The sequence below is a fragment of the Equus caballus genome, chromosome 2 (assembly GCF_041296265.1).
Source record: "Equus caballus isolate H_3958 breed thoroughbred chromosome 2, TB-T2T, whole genome shotgun sequence".
Lineage (NCBI taxonomy): Eukaryota > Metazoa > Chordata > Mammalia > Perissodactyla > Equidae > Equus > Equus caballus.
In genome coordinates, this window is record NC_091685.1 from 110,547,830 (window position 1) to 110,569,230 (window position 21,401).

Sequence of the window (21,401 nt, forward strand, 5' to 3'; positions counted from 1 at the left end):
CCATGGGTCAAAATAACGAAACAGTAATTATCTAGTATATTATCATTATACAAATTTCCTGCAAAGCTTATAGGCAAATAACGGTAGGTAAAATAAATTTTCTTTGATGAGAATTACCATTTCACATCCTAAGAGATAATTCTTCAATCATTCACAGCTCTCCAGTGTAATCATCCTTACTCTCCCGACCTTATGTAGCTCTATCCTAGGAAGTCTGAAGATCAGAAAAGTAATCAGCAGGGCCCAAAAGGAGTGATTAAGGAAAAGTTTTTATATGAGTTCTAGGATACTCAGACTTTAACTTTCAGTAAATCAACCTTAATTTCTCACCAATATTGTCTTAGATTATTAATATAACTTGTTCATGCTTTTAATCTTTATGAATATCTATATGAGCTTAGTGAATAATGAAAGTTATGGAGAAACGTAATGCATTTGTTTATGCTGCTGCTGTTATCATTTTAAATCAGAAAAAAGAACTTTCCACAACCAAAATGTCCATCAATAAAGGATTTATTGAATAAACTATGGCGTATCTGTACAGTGGGATACTATACTGTTCTAGTGGCAGCTCTAAAAGGAATGAGCTCTCTCTCTCTATATTGTAACTCAGTGATCTCCACACAACATTATTAAGTAAAAAAAGGGGGGGGGGGTGAAGAAAAGTGTGTAGAGTTTATAAGGGTTCATCTGAGAAAGAGTAGATATAAACATATGCACATCCTTGTTAATAATAATAAATGAAGGATTAAATCATAATTTTTCAGAAAGTGAACACTGACGAGGGAGGGAGGCGGGAATGGGGTGAAGGAGACAGGGTGAGGAGCCGGGCTTCCTTGAGTACGCCCTGTTCTGTACATTTGACTCTGGGACCACAAAAGTATTTGCATAATTATAAAATGAAACTACATTTTTAAAAAAGAGGCCCTAATAATAAAAGGAAACAAATAAATAGGAATACGTATCCGGTTTATGGCAAAACCACACAGGGAAGAACTATTTCAAGTAACCCTGAAACACAATACGTCAACAGTGAGAGAGACTCTAGGGATTAAAAAGACACGCAAAAACACAACCGAAAAAAGTGCACTTTTCAATAGTAATTTCACTGCTGGTAGTGTTGGTATTGTTATCCTGAAATTATTGTGTATGTGTATTGGGGAATAGAGGAAATGGGTAGTTATATTGGTGTCATTGAGAAGAAACTGGATTTTCAGCATTAAAAAAATGCCCTAAAGTCAGAGGCAACCCTGTTGCCCTGATTTCAACTGCATGTCTCAAGATGAACCCATAACGTAGTTTATTTTTATTTTTAACTAATTTTTGTAAAGGTTAGAAACAATGACCAACCCAATAGCAATGATCACCCCTACTGCCCAGATTGTATGTTCTTGAAATACCATTGACCACTAAATGGAACTAGGACTTCTTGGAAAAATAGCTCACTTCAGATATGAGGCAGCAAATGTACAAGATGATTTCTGGAACACCTTATCGCATACAAGAAAGCCAGGACACTACCAGATACGTAGGATCATATCAATAACACTCAGGAGACAGTTTGAATAGACCTCCGCTGGCCAAGGATGGACCAATCTAAGCATCAACAAGAATAACTGCAATAAATTGAAACACAAATTATAACCACATAACAACAACAACAACAAAATACCCTCATACATCGCCTCTGGAGACTGTTAGGGAACCCACTCATTCCCTTTGACAACTGATAAATATTGGGAAAGAATGAAGCGATGTTTTTGCCTTTCCTGTACAAACTGAAGCTCATGGTAGCAATGTAATGATAAGAGGAAGTTTCTCTTTTAAAATATTCCAAATAATAAATAAAGAAAAAAATGAAAGAATAATAGCGTTACCATTTTGCAGCCTTTAATGAATTAATGGGTCTGGAGCTATACGAACCAATATGGTAGCCACTAAATCTGGCTATTTAAAGTTATTAAAATTTTAAAAATTAAAAATTCAGCTTCTCAAGCACACTAGCCACATTTTAAGAGCCACATGTGGCTAATGGCTACCATATTCAGACACAGAACAGATAAGGAACATTTAGTACAGATATAGAACATAGTATATAGAATATAGTAATGACATAGAGCATTTCCATCACCACAGAAATTTCTATTGGGAAGTGCTGCTCTAGAGTCTACCCTAGACAATGAACTTCAACTGCTGCTAGACATTGAGTGATAGAAATACACAATAGGACCTTGCCAAAAAGAAAAAATCAAACCTGAATAAAATTAAGCCTCTGGCTCTAGCTACCAATTTACAGGAAATATAGGGAACAGAGGAATGTATTACACAACACCGTGGGGATCTAGTCAGCAAAATTCCAGATTGTGGAACACTATCCAGAACAAATGACACAGCTTTGTTAACAAAAATATTACAAAAGAAAAATTAATGGAGGGAGAAACTGAAATCTTGTAAATTTCATGAGATTTAAGAAACATATCAAATAATTGCAATATAGCCCTTATTAAAAGCCTGTTTCAAACAAACTATAAAATAAATAATTATAAATTTTAAAACGATTGTGAAAATTTGAACAGGACTGGATATTTGCTGACATTAAGGAACCATTGCTGACTTTGGTGAGGCATAATAATGATATTAAGGGGATATTTTAAGCATTTTTACCTTTTAGGTGCACACTGAAGTATTTACCAATAAAGTGATACAATGCTAGTACTCTGCTTCAAAATGATCTGGAGGTGAGACCTTGGGGAAGCAATAAAAGAAACAAGATTGGCTATAATTCTTTGTTTGGAGCTGAATAATGGGTACATGAGAGTTCATTATTCTTCTCTCTACTTTTGCGTGTATTTGAAATTTTCTGTAATAAAAAGTTCATTAAAATTTTTCATTCCGTCAGCCAATTATAATCCACTGTCTTATAAATCTGTTAATTACAGATGAACTAGCAACAATATTTAACCATTCCTCATCTGTGATGGAACAATTTATACGGCAAATCTTGATAGAGCTCATTGCAACACAAATCTCCATTATAAGATGCTTAGACTTTATATTAAATAAAAGATTTTTTTCCCCAAGTAACAAAGGAAAATATTTATCTTAATTAGAACATTTCTCAGTTAAAAAAAAAAAAAAGGCAGCCATCACTCTTAATATGACACCAGTAGGGGGAGATAGATGCTGGATTTCCTCTGGGAAAATCTTTTCAAGAAACAATCTATGTTTAATCTGACAGTCTGGATGATTGGTGGGGGTAGGGGGCAGGGGGGTGGGGAGAGAACACTTTCTTACTGTGTTTTCGGTAAAAAGCGTGTCCTCAATCTCAATTCTTTAGCCTTTCGTTTCCAAGAAAGGAAGTGTTCATTCTGCATCATTATAATCCATTTTCCAGTCTAAATATATGTTCAAATTACAGTAATAACTCTGTCCGTCCTTCTGCTCCTGTCTTATCTCCTTAACAGACTTTCTAGATATTATTCAAGTACTTTTTTAAAAAGTAACCTCTTTTCATCTCCCATGTATAATTCTAATTTAACATTTGAATTAAGCCAGTATTCTTGTAAATAATGTCATTCATTTACACAACTATTTCTTGAATGTCTACTATGTGCAGGGTATTGTGGTTAGTGCTGGAGTTATCATGAATAAGAATTAGTTCCTACCCTCAAGTGGATTATAGTTTAGTAGGAGAGCATAGCATACAGTGAGATAAGATAGGGGATGTACATGACAGTATGGGAGCCCCTGGAAGGGCAGCTAACCCATCTTGGAGAAAGACTTCGCAAATGAAATATGCAATAATGTCTTTCATTTATTCATTAGTTTGTTTAGTTACTCAACATATACTCATTTTATCCATTCAACAAATACATACTGAGCACCTTTTATAAAAAAGATACAGTGTTCTCTTTATCCAAACCACCACAAATTCTTCTTGCTTGAGATACGCCGTCTTTGACAGAGTGTGCCTGACTATAACAATGAACAGTTCTAAACAATTTTTCTTCATTTTGTGAAATTGACATTTTCAATATAAATTCCTCCTTCCACTGGAAAACCCCAGTGGTATTCAAATATCACTTCTGGGTATTTTGTACTAATTTTTAAAAGTATTTTATGCTATGTCCCTATTTGAAACTAAACAGATGCCGGTTACACATTCTCTCTCTTCAAAGGTTGCACAATTTCTTATGCTGTTTAACTAATTCATTTAAAATACTCTTGTTGTCAAGGCCACAACTCTACAGAAAAGACTTCTTTGTTATGGTTCTCCCCCTTCACTAAACCTGAGTGAATTTACATAGTCATCTCATAGCCGATAACGAGAAATTTCTCTTCCAGGAGTTACATCCCTTCGGCTACGGCCTTTTACTCCTCTCTGAAATTTCCAGGTGTTACCCCTCCTCCACCCCACTACAGTCCACACAAGTAGATAGCTTAACATGTACTTAACCCTCTTATTTTGCGAGAAAATTTGACTTACAGAATAGTCCCTACTTGGCAACAGTACTGGGTATTCAAAAAGTTCCACAAGGGGCTCTCTTGTACTACTTTTATTTTATGTCTCACAAAGGCTCCTCTTCGTAAACTTCCAACCTAATCTCAACTCCTTCCTTCCCTGGGTCCAAGCTGATAATCCCATTCTGAGATTCCTGAGTATGGGATCTTTATCTATTTGGCCCCAGACCTCCCAATTCTCTTCAGGTCAAAATGGTGTCTGAGCGGCTCCCCACCACCACCTCAGCCAGCATCTCCCTGAGTGGTCCTTTCAGGGGGTCTCTGATTAGCCTTTAGTTTGCTTCTGGGCATTAAGCTCCACATTCATCTTTCCTTTCTCAAAAGTGCTTTCTGAATTTTGTTTCCCTCACAGCCACTTTCCTGTTTTCTGTTTATAACCTGCCCTTGCTTTCGCGTTGGTTCAGCCCTTCCGTTATGGATTATCTCCATCGAGTTCTCTCAAGCTTCCTCCTCTCAAAATTTCACTAACGTGCTCTCCTATCTTTTTACAATTCTGTCCTCTGAGCTATTGAGCCCACCGGTCTAGTCTGCAGGCCGCATCCTCTGATGGACAGTTCTCTTAGGTTTCCAGATACTCCTTCTCTCACATAACTTCCAGCCACCACCAGACAGCAACTTTTTAAGGGGGTTAGTTTTCTCTTCCGAAGACCATGCCTCTGAACTTTTCGCTTTCTTTGATCTAGCCATTCGCCACACCTAGCGTGTCAACTGGGATCTAGCACACACAGTCTTTTCAAGTATGCAGCTATTTTTACTACGATAGAAAGGACTGTTAGGATACAAACTATATCCAGATGAGTGAAGTCACAAGTATGTGGCTCCGTGTTACTCAGCTTGGCAGAGGTTTACAGCATTAGTCTCTTCCAAGCCCTTCCTGGGTTTACACCATTTCTTGTCACAGGCAACTCGCCTCACTCTGATCCTTGGGGGGTTTCTTCTATTTTCACTTCCTGGGGCAGGTCTTGTCACTCCCTGCAATTGTTCGGTCCTTTTCTGCCTTGACCTCCAGGGCACATGCTCAGCATAATCGTCCTTCTCAGATCATATCCCTCAGCAGTTTAGAAGCATCCCTCACGCACTGGCTCTTTCCTAGTTCCTTCTACACCTTCTTTGCTCTTCTTTTCAATAGAGGTCTTGTTTTGAATTCGCCAGCAGATTCACTTTTCACTTTCCGTCAGTTCATACTGGAGCTCCCCTCTCTCACTCACTCAAATTTTTATTTTCTCTAAAGCTTCAAGCTTATTTGCAACCGTGCTGCCAGCATCCCTAACCTCTTGGATGAAAAATCGCCAGGGTCAAACCAGACACACTAACATAGTGACTTTCAACCAACCCTCACTCCCGAATTCTGATCAGGGATCTAACTATACTAATATTGTTTTAACCTTAATTGCATGTGTTCTTTCAATAGTCTATCTCCGTTTTATTACATCTAGTTCATAAATCCCAGAGTTTTAAAGGGGAGTATATTTTGATACAAGTTTTCTTTTGGCAATCCCTTTACTGTGCCCTCATTATTGTACTCTGGGTAAAGGACATAAATACAGTGTAGTTATGCATATTGATTTGGAATAAGAAAAAACAAACCCAGGAACCCTGAAGTGAGTTACCTAAAGGATCTAAGTCCGCCATCTAACCTGGGCTGCAGATCAGAACTGCCTGCGGAAGAAGATCTGCCTCTCCCTCCCCCCAGGGATTCAGACTCAGGACCTCTGTGAGGAGCTCAGAACCGCTGGTCTAAAGGATTCTTGAGACAGTGACATCAATAATCACAGCGAAGGTAAGGAGCCTGGAAGTCCATCTCTGTGAACGAACTAACGTAAGTGATAAGACTGGTACTCTGTGCTTTTGCTTTGCCTTCATGTTGCCTCTTGTCACAGAGCTGCACTCCACATGTGCTCCCCCACTCCTTTGGAGTCCCATCCTGACCTTCTAAAGTAAACTGAATTTTTTTTTTTTTTTAAAGATTTTATTTTTTCCTTTTTCTCCCCAAAGCCCCCCGGTACATAGTTGTGCATTCTTTCGTTGTGGGTTCTTCTAGTTGTGGCATGTGGGACGCTGCCTCAGCGTGGTCTGATGAGCAGTGCCATGTCCGCGCCCAGGATTCGAACTAACGAAACAGTGGGCCGCCTGCAGCGGAGCGCGCGAACTTAACCACTCGGCCACGGGGCCAGCCCCAAAAGTAAACTGAATTTTTAGATGAGTAAACAACCTAATACCACTTACTAAAAGAAAAGAAAGGGTGAAGGGTCATCACACTCAATTTTTACATTGTGTTTTGTCATGCTAATTTATCTTCAGGGATGTATGAGGATTTATTTCTGCACCCAGAATGGCCCTTTAACTTATCTGTCATTTCATAGTCATAAGGTGGAGATGGCCACACCAAGATTGAGAAAAGTACTTGGGGGAAGAGGTCTCCAGAGAGAATGGAAGCAAAGAAAGTTACCTAAGACCTGACCTGTTCATGCACCACTTATTGGATGACCACTTCTTGTCTACAGAATGGCAGACACTGTTAGTCCTTGCCAATATCTACAGTCAAATTTACTAGCCCCTTATTCATTTCAGGAGACCAAGTTTATAGGGAAAAAAGGAGGGTGGCTAGTTTCTATATGTTTTTGTCAGACCCAGACTTATTATTCTACTACTTATCCCACCTCCCATTTTCTTTCAATGTTGTATATGCAATAAGCAAGAGAGGAAGAACTTCTTTCTCTTCTAAGAAATAGCAAGAGATCTTAAGTAATGATCCCTCTGATATGTGTCAAGTGCTCTTGCTTTATTTCTGGTTTCACTGTTGGATTGCTAGCTGTTCCGACATTGCTGATGATTTCTAGGTAACTTACACTCCCCAGAGGTGGGGCAACTTACTCTCTAAAATATTTGAGAAAGTATGAGGTAGAAAGGCCTAGAGCAACAAATCTGGCTTAATCTTAGCCTCATCTAATCATCTATGTGGTTCGAAAGAAGCCCTTTATGCCTGAGACTCAATTCACCCCTCTGTAAAATGGAGACAAAGACCTACATAAAGGATGTTGAGCATCTTAAACAACGTCCATTAATTACCTAGCATAGTTCCTCTCTCATAATAGATGGCAATATTATCATTATTCATCACAACTCTTAAATGTCAGCAATAGTTTTTGACACTCATATATGAGCACCACCATAAGCCATAAGTTTTAGGAATAGAAGAGTTTGTCGCTAAATATATCAATGGCTCATAGATGAATACTTCAAATAATCTATCATGCAGCCGCACCACTCCCTATCATGCTGTCAAAAAGCTCTTATCAAGCAAGAGGATATGTCATATGAAAGAGACCAGATACATTGACCCATATTACATAACTACCCTGTTTTATTTTTACCACTGAACTATTTGTTAGACTGAATGTTTTGTTTTTGTTTATTTTCTGTTATTACTTGCAGCTGTTCCAGGAAAAGGAAGGAAGGAAGCCTCTTCCTTTGAATGCTGAAGCTTTAACTTGCATTTAATTTTGAATAGAAAGCAAGGAGGAAATACGAGTTATCAACTCAAACTCCATTTTTGCACACCCCAATGGGTTGAGTGGCCCCTTGCCACCATCACACACAGATCATGGACCTAGAGCTGGGAGAGAAGAAATCTCCCTAACAGCAAACCTGCCTGGATACAAAAGAAATAAATAGTCTAAGTGACATTCACCCATTCGTGTCAAAGTAAATAATCCCAGAGAAATCAGGAGGAAAGAATTTAACCTACATTCTTTTACTTCACAACATAGTCCCAGATATGGTCCTTGGTTTTATTTTCCTAACAAGTCATGTTCTTAACATGATACTGCATTAAAATGAAAGCAGTCATTTATAATGGTTCCAAATATTAATGTCTAAGATAAAACTGATGTTTCTATTAATTTCTAGCTGTTGGAGTTTCTGTTTCCTCAAATCTCTTCTAGTTCCAAAATTCTAAAATTCTTTGAGGCCTTGGGGATGACTTGATTCACTTTCCTTCTATTGCATAGCATATTAGACCTTCAGAGAGGCCCTTCTCCCTATTCTGAGAAAAACTCACTCAGATGGGGGCCTTGTGTCTTCAAAAGCGGATTACCTGCTGGCGATCACCAGAATGGTAACACCCAGTCAAAGAGCACCAATGGACCGGCTAAGCATTTTATATATAGTAGTTTACTTAATCCTCCAAACACCCTAGAAAACAAGTTTTCACTTCCACTTGTCATAAGAGAGGCTTCAAGAGATTAAGCTGCTCAGGTCACAGTTTGGTAAAATCTGGAACTAGTAAAATCTACATCTCCCTGACTCCAAAACTTGTGTTCTTTTCTTTCTGCTGCACTACCTAGAATAAAAAGCGACATGTGCAAGTAAATTCTTCCACCTGACAGTGTGAGAACCTGAAAGCTGACTACAAAGTCTACCCCCAGCAAATCAGGAGCAAAGCCTGAGGGCTGGATCCCAGTAGCCCCGAACATTCAACAGCCATGTTCTCATTGATCTTCACGTCTGACTTTTATTCTAAAAATTTAACTGCCAACATTTAAAACTGTGCAGAATTCACCTAAAAACCAGAATAAGTGGCAACCTGGGCTCCACATTCCCACGTGGCAGCTATGGAGGAAGCCGAGCAGCAGCCACCGCTTTGGATGCGACACTGCCTCCCCCATACGCCGCAGCCTGCCCTTGGCTCACTTCGCTTCTGTGCCTGAGCCCTAGGGCTTCTGAGTTTGTGACCCCTCCTTTTCTCCATGGCATCCAATCCAGAGAAATGAGAAGGGCAAAATGTTCTCAACTTCATAAACATACAGTGTGTCAAAAACCATAAGAAAGGAAGCAACTTGTACCTTTTCTTCAATGGTTTCCTCTTGGGGATGACCCAGAGATTGTGAGGGTTTGGAGAACAGCCGAGGGCCTTCAATTAAAATAGTTTTGTCTTTGGTTACTACCGGAATAAACCTGTAAGCAGACAGCTGTTTCATGCCAGATGAAATTCTAGTCTTGGGTGGGATGGCAGAGGTTTATGACTTCAGATGAGAAACAGGCAGGAACAGATTATATTCTTATGCCAAGTTCCTTTCTTTATTGTCATGGAAGCAAGAAGAGAAATGCAGAAAGGGGAGAGCTTTGCTAGACCGGTGTTTCACTCAGCCTTTCTGCTAGGCATCAGGAGCTGCTCAAGATTTTGCAAACACTTTTACAGGAAAATAAGGGCTATAGAAAACCCCTAAAATTAAAACAGAGCTGGAAAAGAATAAAGACCATGCATTTGTCTTTAAACTCAGAAGTAGGAGCCCCTGGGATTTGGTATTCTATAAGAAGACTGGAAACATTATTAACATTAATAAATAAACATCTGGATTGACTTGCAGTCTAAATTTAAGTGACCTAAATATTTTGGCTCTATTTTAACTATACTGCATTTTGCTAAATTCTCCAGTGTTTCTTTTGTCCTTAGCTTACACTTCATTTTCTTCTGGCTCTTTTAACTCGGGTCTTGTTTTCCATGAAAATGAAACTTGTTATATAAATGTTTAAGCACCAAATGTCCATAAAAAGATACGGAATTGGTCTTGATTTCATTCCTCATATTTGTACAATGTGGGTCCTTTACACACTCATGTCCTTTTAATTGGAACCATATAATCACGCCATTTGCTTTTCTTTCTCTCATGTAATACTTTGTGCTATATCTAATTCTAAGAGTGTCAAAATTTACCAACAAAATTTTCATTGAGCTAAAATTAAAACTTGAGGCCATTATGAAACTGTTAATTCCATTTTTTTAAAGTAAAATGTAGCCAATGTTAGCCCAGTTTGGGGTAGTAGTAGGGAGAAAACACACAAAACATGGCGGCATAAACCAGATTAAGCCAGAATCGTGGCCAAGTTTCACTTGGATCCTCAAGTGTACTCCAAAAGCAAGAATAAATGTAAAAGTGAAGGCCAGCAAAGCAAATCTCCACCAAGAAAAGGGCCATAAAACCAATGCAAAATTGAATGAGCCAGCTACAGAGAACTGCCCTCATAAACACAATGCTTACACTTAATCTGTTCCTCGCCACCTTCATTTGAGAACACTGGTCTCTCCAGTCCCTGGACTGCTGTTGCTGCCTTGAGCTTTTTTTCTAGTTGTAAGCCAAGGGGTTGCTATGCAAAGTCCCAGTGCATGGAACCAGAGTTAATCATTCACAGGCCCTTTTGCCTGAAATAAGATGCTTTTCATTTCCCTTGGCTTATGTGAATAATGAAAAAGGAAAACAAACAAAGGAGATAACTGCACTATGTTAAAAGATAATCCCTTAGCATAACTATTGTCTAGAAGGCTGAGCACCACAGGCAGGCAAAAATCCAGTCTGCATTCAGTGACGACGCTGACATTTATTTATAAGAGATTATGCCGTGACAGAGCTTCAAGTCATTTAGAAATGCTCCTATTCCCCAAGGCCTCCGCTATATTTATACGCAGGATCCCATATTATTTTTCCTGGTGTTATGGCAACAAAGATTTCAATGTTTACAGAGCTATCAAGTTCTGACAGGCCAAGCTGGGGACTTTGCATCACTGGCTCGCATTAAAATGGAGCAAGGGACCTGGGGAACCAGGCAGAAGCTCGGCTGTCTGAACAACTAATACCTGAATGGGACAGAGGGAGGAAGCAGGCAAGCGGAGCACTCACACAACGACTCTCCCCCGCGGGAATTTGCCCGCATGATCCTGTGGTTTAAGGAATATTTTACAAAGTCGGCCCGACCTAGCAAGTCATCTTAAACCCAAAAGAAAAGCAAACCCCAAATTCCTACTACAATTTTGTACCCCGCGTGGATGTTTAAAGCTCTGTTGAATAGAGAATGTTAGAGTCCATTATTAGACCTCTGGGTAGTGGAAGGGGAAATGAAAATCCAGTGGGCGAAGAAAGGGGAGAACAAGCACCCTCTCCATCCCCACTTTTTGTTTTCAACTACATGATGGAGAGGAGCCCAGAGCGCCTTCGCATCTAATTCAGTCATTGCCCAGGGCTCAGTAGTTTCTAGCACAGTCCCACTCTGGGGCTAATTGCTGTATGAAGCTGGCTATGAAAACGTCCTAGAAATATTTGTATCTCGCAAACAAAATTATTTTGAGAACTTGCCACCTACTCCGTGAAATAGCAATGTGTCAACAGGACCTCACCGGCAGAGGTCCTCCGCATTGAAGTTGTTTTGTAGAGTTTGCCCGAACCCCTCCAGGCTCTGCGACTGACACACAGAACTAGAAATCATTAAAACACAAGTCCTTCCAAGCATATTCTTTGGATATCTTGGTTCTGGTGGAAGCAGGAAATAAAGGCCAAAAGCTTAGCTTCAGATACAACAAGCCACCACTTTCCAGTTCTAGATGTGGGCCAGGAAAACAATCAAGTCAGAGGAAAACAGAACAAGAAGTTCTAGGCCATGTTTCTTCCTTTCTTTTCTTTTCCTTGAGTATGTGTGTTCATAAGTGTATTGGTGCTAATTTGGTTACAAAAGTGTAGGATGGACTTTACAAACATGTGTCTAAATTTTGTGTTTTTTAAAAGATTGACACCTGAGCTAACAACTGTTGCCAATCTTTTTTTTTTCTCCCCAAAGCTCCCCAGTACGTAGTTGTATATTTTAGTTGTAGGTCCTTCTGGTAGATGCTATGTGGGATGCCACCTCAGTGTGGCCTGATGAGCAGTGCCACGTCCACGCCCAGGATCCAAACCAGCAAAACCCTGGGCCATCAAAGTGGAATGCGCGAATTTAACCACTCAGCCACGGGACCAGCACCATAAATTTTTTTAATTTGAGATTTTGTTCTGTTTAAAATTGTAAATAGCAAGAAATATGCATGTTTCCTAATGCTTAAAATGAACAATCCAAAAAATAATAAACTGTGACTTACCATGTAACATAGGACATGTGAAAAAAACATTGTTGACATAGTACGGACTTTCAATTTACATAAAATAGACGTGAAAGTATAGGGGAAAGATAGACTAGGAAAAAAGACCTGACCACCCACTTCCCAGAAAATTGGCCACAAAAACCCTAGGAATAGCAGCGGAGCATTGTCGGGTACAGCACCAGAAGGTGAGAGGATGGTGCAAACAGACCAAGCAGGGTTCCGCTCTGCTGTACACAGGGGCACTAGGAGTCGGAATCAACTCGACAGCATTAACAACAACAATGGAGGAAATGGCATAAATACTAATTGCAATAAACGTCTCTGTATGTCTTTCTAGATAAACTGGACATGTATAAGAAAATAGCTAGAAATGAGTAAGTGTGACATCACAGTCTTTCTCTTTGGAAGTCAGTAGGGTTGACAGGGCTACTCCCCAAGACTAGTCGGAAAGACTAGTTGGAAAGCCTGTAAGAAGAGAGTTGGACGTTTTGTTCTCTATACATGTCAGGCCCATCCTCTCGTTAGCCACGGTGACCCCTGTTTGCAATACCTGTTGCTGCGACTTTGCCTTTGTTTCCTCAAAAGCTGACTTGGTTCATGGTTTGCCAGCTCCCTTCAGATCCCAGCAAGCAGGCTAGATTATCTGTGGCTGGTCTTCCCAACAATCAGAGACCAAAGGATATCGTTTGAAGTTGTGCTTCAGCGTGCCTTTCTTACGTCTTCTGGTCAATCCACTTCAGTTTACCACACGGCAGCTGCAAAGGCAGCTAATGTTCTCGTCTTCATCATGACAACAGTCTTCATCAGCAGAAAGAATTTATTACAAACACAATTAATGGCCCAGGTATCTTTCATAAGCACTCTTTCAAGAAAATTACATAAGCTTGAGTCTTACCATGAACTCTGCAAATGTATTATTCATTCATTTAACAAATGTTTCTTCCTTTAACTTATGGTTGACACGACACAGTACACTAGGGATGCAGCAATACGCAAGGTAAACAAGGTCTTTGCCTTTGATGGAGCTTCAATTCTATTGGAGATAGCCAACAAATACAAGTAAATCAATCAGTAACACAATTGCTAGTACTAAATATGCTAAAGAGGAAATCAAGAGGACATTATGATAGAGATTATGGAATATCTTCAGATACTGGGTACTTAAGAACTTCTTCCTTGAACGACATTTAAGAAGGGACTTGCTGGATAAGAAAACAGTTCTGAAACTAAACAAACTGGAAGGATTTCATTGATGGTAAACATAATGCTGTTTAGGGCTCTTAGTGACTACTTAAAAAGTCAAATAAAATATTTCTGGCACATTTTAAATCTCTCAGTCTTCTGGAAGATTGGATAAGATAATTTGGGGGGAGATATGTCTTAGTCCAAAGCTTGATGCTACATTGTTAACTAATTCCATCTGTTGACTTCCTGTGGATATTTTGGCTTCCACGACAAAACCGGGACCTTCTTTTACTGAAGGAAGATATAGAAAAGAGTTTTGTTGTATTTTTTTTTTAAAGATTGGCACCTGAGCTAACATCCATTGCCAGTCTTTTTTTTTAATTTCTTCTTCTCCCCAGTGCCCCCCAGTACATAGTTGTATATTCTAGTTGTAGGTCTTTCTGGTTGTGCTATGTGGGATGCCGCCTCAGGAAGGCTTGATGAGAGGTGCCGTGTCCACGCCCAGGATGTGAACCGGTAAAACCCTGGGCCACTGGAGTGGAGCGTGCGAATTTAACCACTCAGCCACGGGGCTGGCCCCCAGAAAAGGGTTTTTAATCTGGCAGACTCATGAGGGAGTTCCCTTAGTATCCATTCTGAATTTATATGCAAAGTAAACCATGTATGGTTGATATATACAATTCACTAGTGAGAACATCTAGCACATTTATTAGTTTTTTAAAGGGCTCTGTGACCCAAAAAAGGATATGGTCATTCAGACAAAATGGGTCTAAAGTAGTCCATTGCCCTGGAAATTTTTCAAAGAGTTGACTTGTTGTATTCAGGCCTTCAACTAGTTGGATGAGGCCCACCCACATTATGGGAGGCAATCTGCTTTATTCAAAACCTACCAATTTAGATTTTAATCTCACCCACACAAGAATACCCTCACAGAAACATCCAGAATAATGTTTGACCAAATATCTGGACACTGTGGCCTAGAAAAATTGACACATAAAAATAACTGCCACAAGGTATATACTACATCCTGAAGGACAGTGGTCCAGACTCACAGGGTGTCATTTCCAAGCTGATGCCTTAGGTATGCCTACAAGAGACCATTCCAGAGCCCTATCTGCCCACTGCTTCTGGATGATGGACAATGTGACATGTGGTAAGATGGGGTCCCATGGTCATTTATCCATTGCTACACCTCCTTTGCTGTAAGATGGGTCTCTTGGTTCAAAGAAATGTTTTACCAGAACTCATGTCAATAAATGAGATACTCTGTGAGCCCTTGGATTGTAGGGAAGTTCAGGAACTTCAGGCAGGAAAGAAAATTCATACCTGGAAATACATGTAAATGCTAGTCATGACAAATCACCACCTTTTCCATGAAAAGTGTCCAATATAAATAACTTGCCATTAAGAGGCTGGTTGGTGTCCTTGAAGGTTAGTATTATATGAGGAGTCTCTGCTGCAGACAAATTGCACATTCAGCAGCAGTAGCTAGAAGAACATATGCCTTTGTCTCCGCCACCATATCTACCCAGTTCATGGGCACACTTTGGTAGCCAAAGACAAGATACTGTGATAGCCAAAGATTAAGGATGGCTAGCATCCACTGGGTGAGTCATCCTATCCACCTGATCCACCACTGGATGGTCTCTGGTGGGCATTACACGCAATAGAAAGATCCCAACACTTTGTGCCCACTCTCGTAAGTCCATCCAACTGCCTCTAACCTGACCTCTTTGTCCTCAGTCTTCCAATCTTGCTGCTTTCAGACTCCTGACCAAACAGGCAAACCATTCTCCACCATCCGGAAGTTTGTGTGAGTCCTTACATAGGGCCACTTCTCCCTCTACACAAAGAGGATAACCAGGTACACTGCCCAAAGCTCTGAGCACTGGAAGAAGTACTTTCTACCATTATCCTTCTGGGCCATCCATAAATGGACTTTGCTAAACCAACATACTGAGCTGATCTATCTGTGAACCAAGCTCAAGATTTTTTCCTCCTCTATCAGCTAGTCATGAAACTATAGGTGTAAACTATGGGAGAAGCATTATTGCCATAGCATAGGTGACACGGGGATTTGACCCACATATTTCTCAGAATTACACGTGCCCTGTGGACCTTCTGGTGCCTGATTCTGGATACAGTACTTCCATTGTATGACGGATCACTGCTGGGGCCACTCAACCTTATGACTAGTGGGTCTAAAAACACCCAACTCAAGATGGGCAGTTCTGGTCATGTAGTCATTTGATGTCCCATGCTCATATGGCCAATCTCTACTAGGGCCAGTAGTAGACCAGAAGCTGCTTTGTGAATGGTGTATAGTACCTGGTTGCAGATGGTTGTTCTAGAAACCTGGGTTCTGCACTGTGATTCTCCTATTAGATCTTGCCAGAGACTGCATGTAGCGTCTTCATGACATATTCCTCTAGAACCATGGAATCTACTCAATCAAAAGACCCATGAAGCAGGGCTGTTTGTACTATAGCCTAGACCTACTTGATAGCCTTTACTTCTCTGCCCCACTCAAAACTGGAAGCCTTCCGTATTATCTAATAAGTGGATCCGGGCAATATTTCCAAGTGTGGTATATGCTGCTTCCAAAACACAAAGAGGCCTAACAAATGTTGTGCTTATTTTTTAAGTGGTAGAAACTTAAAGGTGCTAAAACTTATTCTTTCATTTAGAGAGTGTATTAGGGTTCTCCAGAGAAACAGAAATAGTAGGATATATATACTTATTGAAAGTATACTTACTAAAATACATACTTATTATGGAAAGGATACTTATTGTGAAGAATTGGCTCACATGATTATGGGGGCTAGGAAGTCCCGTAATCTGCTGTCTGCAAGCTAGAGAGCCAGTGGTGTAATTTGGTCCTAGTCTGAAGGCCTGGAACCAGGGGAGCTGATGGTATAAATGCCAGTCGGAGGGCTGGAGATGAGGTGAGACATCCCAGCTCAAGCAAGTGAGGCAGGAAACAAACAAATTCCTCATTCTTCCAGCTTTTGTTCTACTCAGGCCCTCAAAGGACTGGATGACATTCACGCATGGTGGAGAGTGCATCTACTTTACTGAGTCCACTGATTCAAATGCTGATCTCTTCTGGAAATACTCTCACAGACACACCCAGAAATAATCTTTACTCTGGGAACACTGTGGCCAGCTAAATTGACACATAAAATTAACCATCACAAGTCCACCCTTTGTCAACTTAGTACCCATATACACCTCCTTAAACCCATACTTAATCTCCAAATAAAGACAATAACAAGCACATAATTATGCCTAAGGTGGCAAAACTCTCCTGCATACAACCGAAAACCTACTCACCCCTTCCCCAGAAGAGGAGGTAAAGTCCTCGAGTGATGTTTACTCTTCCCTTGATATCCTATAACTTAAATACTATGATGTAAAATTAACCATACCTAAATACTATAATATAAAACCAATACACTTTATATTACACAATAAAGGAATAAGAGAGGAAAGAAAACAAAGGTTGTAGCTGGTATTTATAACTACCTTCTTCCACTATCCATTCTGTATTCCCATTGCCTTCAGGAAGCACTCCAGCTGTTAGTGGTTCCTGACATTGTGGGGTGACCCAAACCTTCGTTCCTGAAGGGTCTGGGCTATTAGTAGCCCTGCCTGGATTGGGTTGTTGTAGTTTTCCATTGACGTTAATCACAGGGCATGCTAATACTAAGAGAGGCCCTAAGGGATCTCCTGTATCCCAGACATACTCTTCTTTACCTCCATTCTGAAGTAGAAGTCCAATTTCCCCTTAGTAATTGGAATCAGTCACCCCAGCCAACACAGTAGCTCGCTCTACGTACTGATTCAGAGACATCAAGAACCCAAAGAGGCAGGGCAGCAGTCTTACAGTTCAGTGGAATCAGTATTGTGTCTCCTGATGGCAGTATACCTCCCTCTGGAACTAAGAACTCTAGGCCAGCAGAACATAAAGTTGCAGAAACAGGACGCAAAAAGTTTGATAGTAGGTCACTAGGAGTAATAGTAAGTGATGCCACTCTGTTTCCACTCCTTGATTCCTGAACCCAAGAATCCTGGCTATTGGAGAAACAGCACCATATACTGGGCACTGATTCAGAGCATATACGGTCTTCTGGAGAACCTCGCTCCAGCACTAAAAGGTAGTGCCACCTAGCTGGGGCTGTAACCAAGTCTTCAAAAGGTCTTTTCACCATTCTATCAAACCAGCGGCTACAGGATGCTGGGGAACATGGTAGACCAGTGAATTCCATGAACATGGACCCATTTCTGCACTTCTTTTGCTGTGAAGTGAAATCCTAGCATGCCCCAGACTATTGGAGCCCTAACAGCTTTACTGATATGGCAGACTCCTAAATCTTTGAACTTTCTCTCAATCTCTATAGTATGTGTGTCTTACCAGGGCATCCAAAGCACTTGTCATTTCCTGTTCATGTATGATTAACATGCTGCCACCAATATAATGAATCAAATTGACGTTCTGCAGAATGTCTAGATGATCAATGTCCCTTCAAACTATATTATGACAGAAAGCAGAAGAGTTAATTTAGGCCTAGAGAAAGTCTGTGAATGTACTGTTTTCCATCCTGGTGAACTGCTTCTGATCCTTGTTCAAACAGGTATTGAAAAGAATACGTTTGCCAACTCAATAACCATATATTACCAATGAGAAGCAGTGTAAATCTGTTCTAGTAAAGATATCACATGCAGCACAGCAGCTGGATTGAGGCTACCACTTGGTTAAGTTTCTGGTAGTCCACTGTCACCTGCTGGGATTCATCTGATTTCTGCAGGAAGTAGAATGATGTATAAATGGAAATATAAATAGGTTGACCATCTATGTTGGTTTTAAGTCTTTGAGGATGGTGCTAATCTCTGCCATTCACACAGGGATTGAGGGACAGAATTATTTCTGATTTACTATCTTGACCTGGGGTGACTTCTACTTGGTCTTTTCTGTTAAAATAGCTCTTACTCCACAGGTTAGGGAGCCAATGTGCGCGTTTTACCAGATGCTAAATATGTCCACCCTGATTATTCAGTCAGGAAATTGGAAAATGACTACCAGATGGGTCCAGAGATCCACTGGACCCAATTTGAGACGGGCCTAGGCCAGAACTTCATTTATCACCTGACCTGCATTCTCCCTCACTCTAACAGAGAAGCCAGGAGAGTGTTTTGGGTTCCCAAGTAACAGTATCATCTCAGATCCTCTACCCATCAGCCCTTTAAAATCTGAGTGTTCCCCAGAATCTGAGGCAAAAACTCCTGTGCAAATGATCTATTAGGAAAGTTCTCTCAGACAGAACTGCAAAGGGACTGGGAGAAGCAGAACGGAGCAGGGGGAGAAGTGGAGGAAGAGTGTAATTTCAGGAAAAGTTCCAGCCTTGAACGAATCTGACAGACGAGCTTCCAAGTTGAAAATTATAACCAAGAGTAAGTTATCCAGATGGGAGGCAAGGGAATTGGTTTTTCATACTCCTATATCAGTCAGTCATTGCTTAAGTGCCACCAAGACACAAGGAAGAGAATCAATGTAAACTTCTAGGCACTTCTGGCTTTCTTGACGTGGGGGCCCCAGTGACAGACAGTCTTCTGAAGAGAGGTGCAGGTATGGCTCGTTAGCAGCAGAAGCACATGAAGGTCGGGGAGAGGGGTACGCAAACAAAGGTAAACGGGGTCCCAAGGGTCCTGGTGAAGCAGCAACTGCATCCACTGCAGTAGTTAAATGGCAGACAAGGGCCCAAGGGTGATAAAACTAGAAACAATTAAAAGGGACAAAAAGCTGGGGAAGGAATAGTTAAATATGGAGAGCTAACGTTAGTGTGAATGGATGGTCCAAGACCAAAGGCGAAGTGGGAAAGGTTCCCATAATACAAACATTCACCTCTCCCCACCCATTTCTCCAACAGCTACTGACATACTCCCCATCCCCACCACATCCCTCAGAACCATTACCAACCAAACAAGCACCCACACTGTACATCCCATTAAACTTGTTTTATTGGTTTACTTGCATCTTAAGAGGAAATATTGCCTCAGTAGTGTAGCTTAGTACAATTAAACATACAGAGGGCAGAAACTCTGGTTTGGGGGAGCTAAGGGGCCTTGTACAAGTTACTTAGCCTCTTCAATCCTTAGTTTCATATTTTAAAATGAGGACAATAATACCCACAACACAAGGATTTTTGCTGATTAAGTTTTAAAATCTATCAAGAAACGACTAGCACAATGCCAGACATACAGTAGGCACTAAATAACAGTTTCTTTATTTCTTTAGACATGGTCCGGAACGAGACTGTACATTTTTTCCTTGAAATTCTTGAAAACAACTGGATTCCTGTTCTGACGTGGTCCTGGGGCAGCCTATTAAAAAGCCCAAAGCCTGAAGAGTGCAAGCTGATGTAATGCTGAAAGATCTCTCAAAAAGAAGGATCTCATCGTTTTTCTCTAGTTTTAGTTTCTATAGTGAGAAAAAGATTATTTTTATAGTGTATTTGAACAAATAGAACGGATTTATGTTTTAAAATATGCGAAGTCGATTTCATGTGTGATTATATATCATAACCTCTGACATTTCAGACTGTCACCATTGTTTTCCTCTTGAACATCAGGATATTAAGTTTCAGCACATAGGTGTCGAGGAGAAAGGTCTCACAGAGTGTGGGGACATGAGGCCTGCTCTGACAATGTTCTACAGGAATCTATATCTCCTCCTAAGTTGAGCATCTAAGCACCAACTAGCAAGGAAGCAATAGTCCCATCTATCAAATGAGTCCTGAGAGAAACAGAAAGAGAAAGCAGGTGATGAGGAGATGAAGAGGGAAAATGTGTAAGACACAGAGGGAGGGAAAAGGAACAGAGGAAATTATGTGAATAGATAATAAATTAGTGAACAATAATTATTGGCAAAGCAGTTAATATAAGATGGACAGTTCTGGCCTACTACTTGTAGTTTCTAATCTCAGAATCAGTCTTCCAGGCTGGATGAATGGATGGATGAGTGGAGAGATATTCATAGACATAGAAGAGATAACCATTGATCGACAGCTGTTGAAATGAATTATTAAGGAGGAACATATTCCAAATTTCTAAACGGTTATGCACTATAGCTCCCAGATGGAGGCTTTATTTTTCCATGTGTCTTTGTCATTTTCCTTCTCTGTCTTACCACCTGGTGCCTTTTTGTTCCTCAGCTTGGCCCCATAAGAATGCAAGTTGCTTGGCAACTGATCCATCCACTCAAGTGTCTTGAGGAAATAACCCTAGTTCCTAGGATGGTGCATGATCCAAGTTATTACAGTAAGCTCTAGTGTTTACACCTAAGCCTGAAGAGATAATCCTTGTTCACAGTATTTCCATTGCAGTCTACGAAAATCCACGTACAAGCCAAAAAAGGCAAATGAGAGCTACATGACTGTTCTTTCTTTCAAGAACTATTAATTTGACAATATACGAACAGATGCTGGTGCAAATTAGTCTAATGCTGAAATCTTCCTTGGTCAAATATAACCAGGAAACTGTGTGGATGCTCGTAGGCAAACAAGATGACAATTTTTAGGTATTTCCAGTGTTCTAAATAATAGAAGCCACATAATCCATATATGACTGAAGTGCTGTATTTTTTGCTTGAAACCTTCAGCCTCTCCAACCTAGAGTTTACAAACACATACATACACACATACTCTTCTAGCTGAACTTCCTACTTTCCACACTTCTCTGACAGAAGAGTAAAGCACAAAGAGGAAACTGGTAAATTAATGTTTTCTTCAAA

General features: G+C 40.4%; 1 long non-coding RNA gene across 3 annotated transcripts in view; it reads right to left on the bottom strand.

The window, feature by feature from the left end:
- The window catches only part of LOC106782887 (uncharacterized), a 138,613-nt gene that overhangs the window by 88,779 nt on the left and 28,433 nt on the right, over positions 1–21,401 (bottom strand). Inside the window, exons 2-3 of one of the 3 annotated variants that reach the window (XR_011436124.1) lie at positions 13,323–13,460; positions 12,978–13,225 (exon numbers count right to left, since the gene is read on the bottom strand). The exons of 1 other annotated variant lie outside the window; for it this stretch is intronic. This is a non-coding gene — a long non-coding RNA (uncharacterized lncRNA). Of the gene's footprint in view, positions 1–9,365; positions 9,550–12,977; positions 13,226–13,322; positions 13,461–21,401 lie in introns of those variants that run through there. One more of the 3 variants, XR_011436113.1, reaches the window with a different exon arrangement.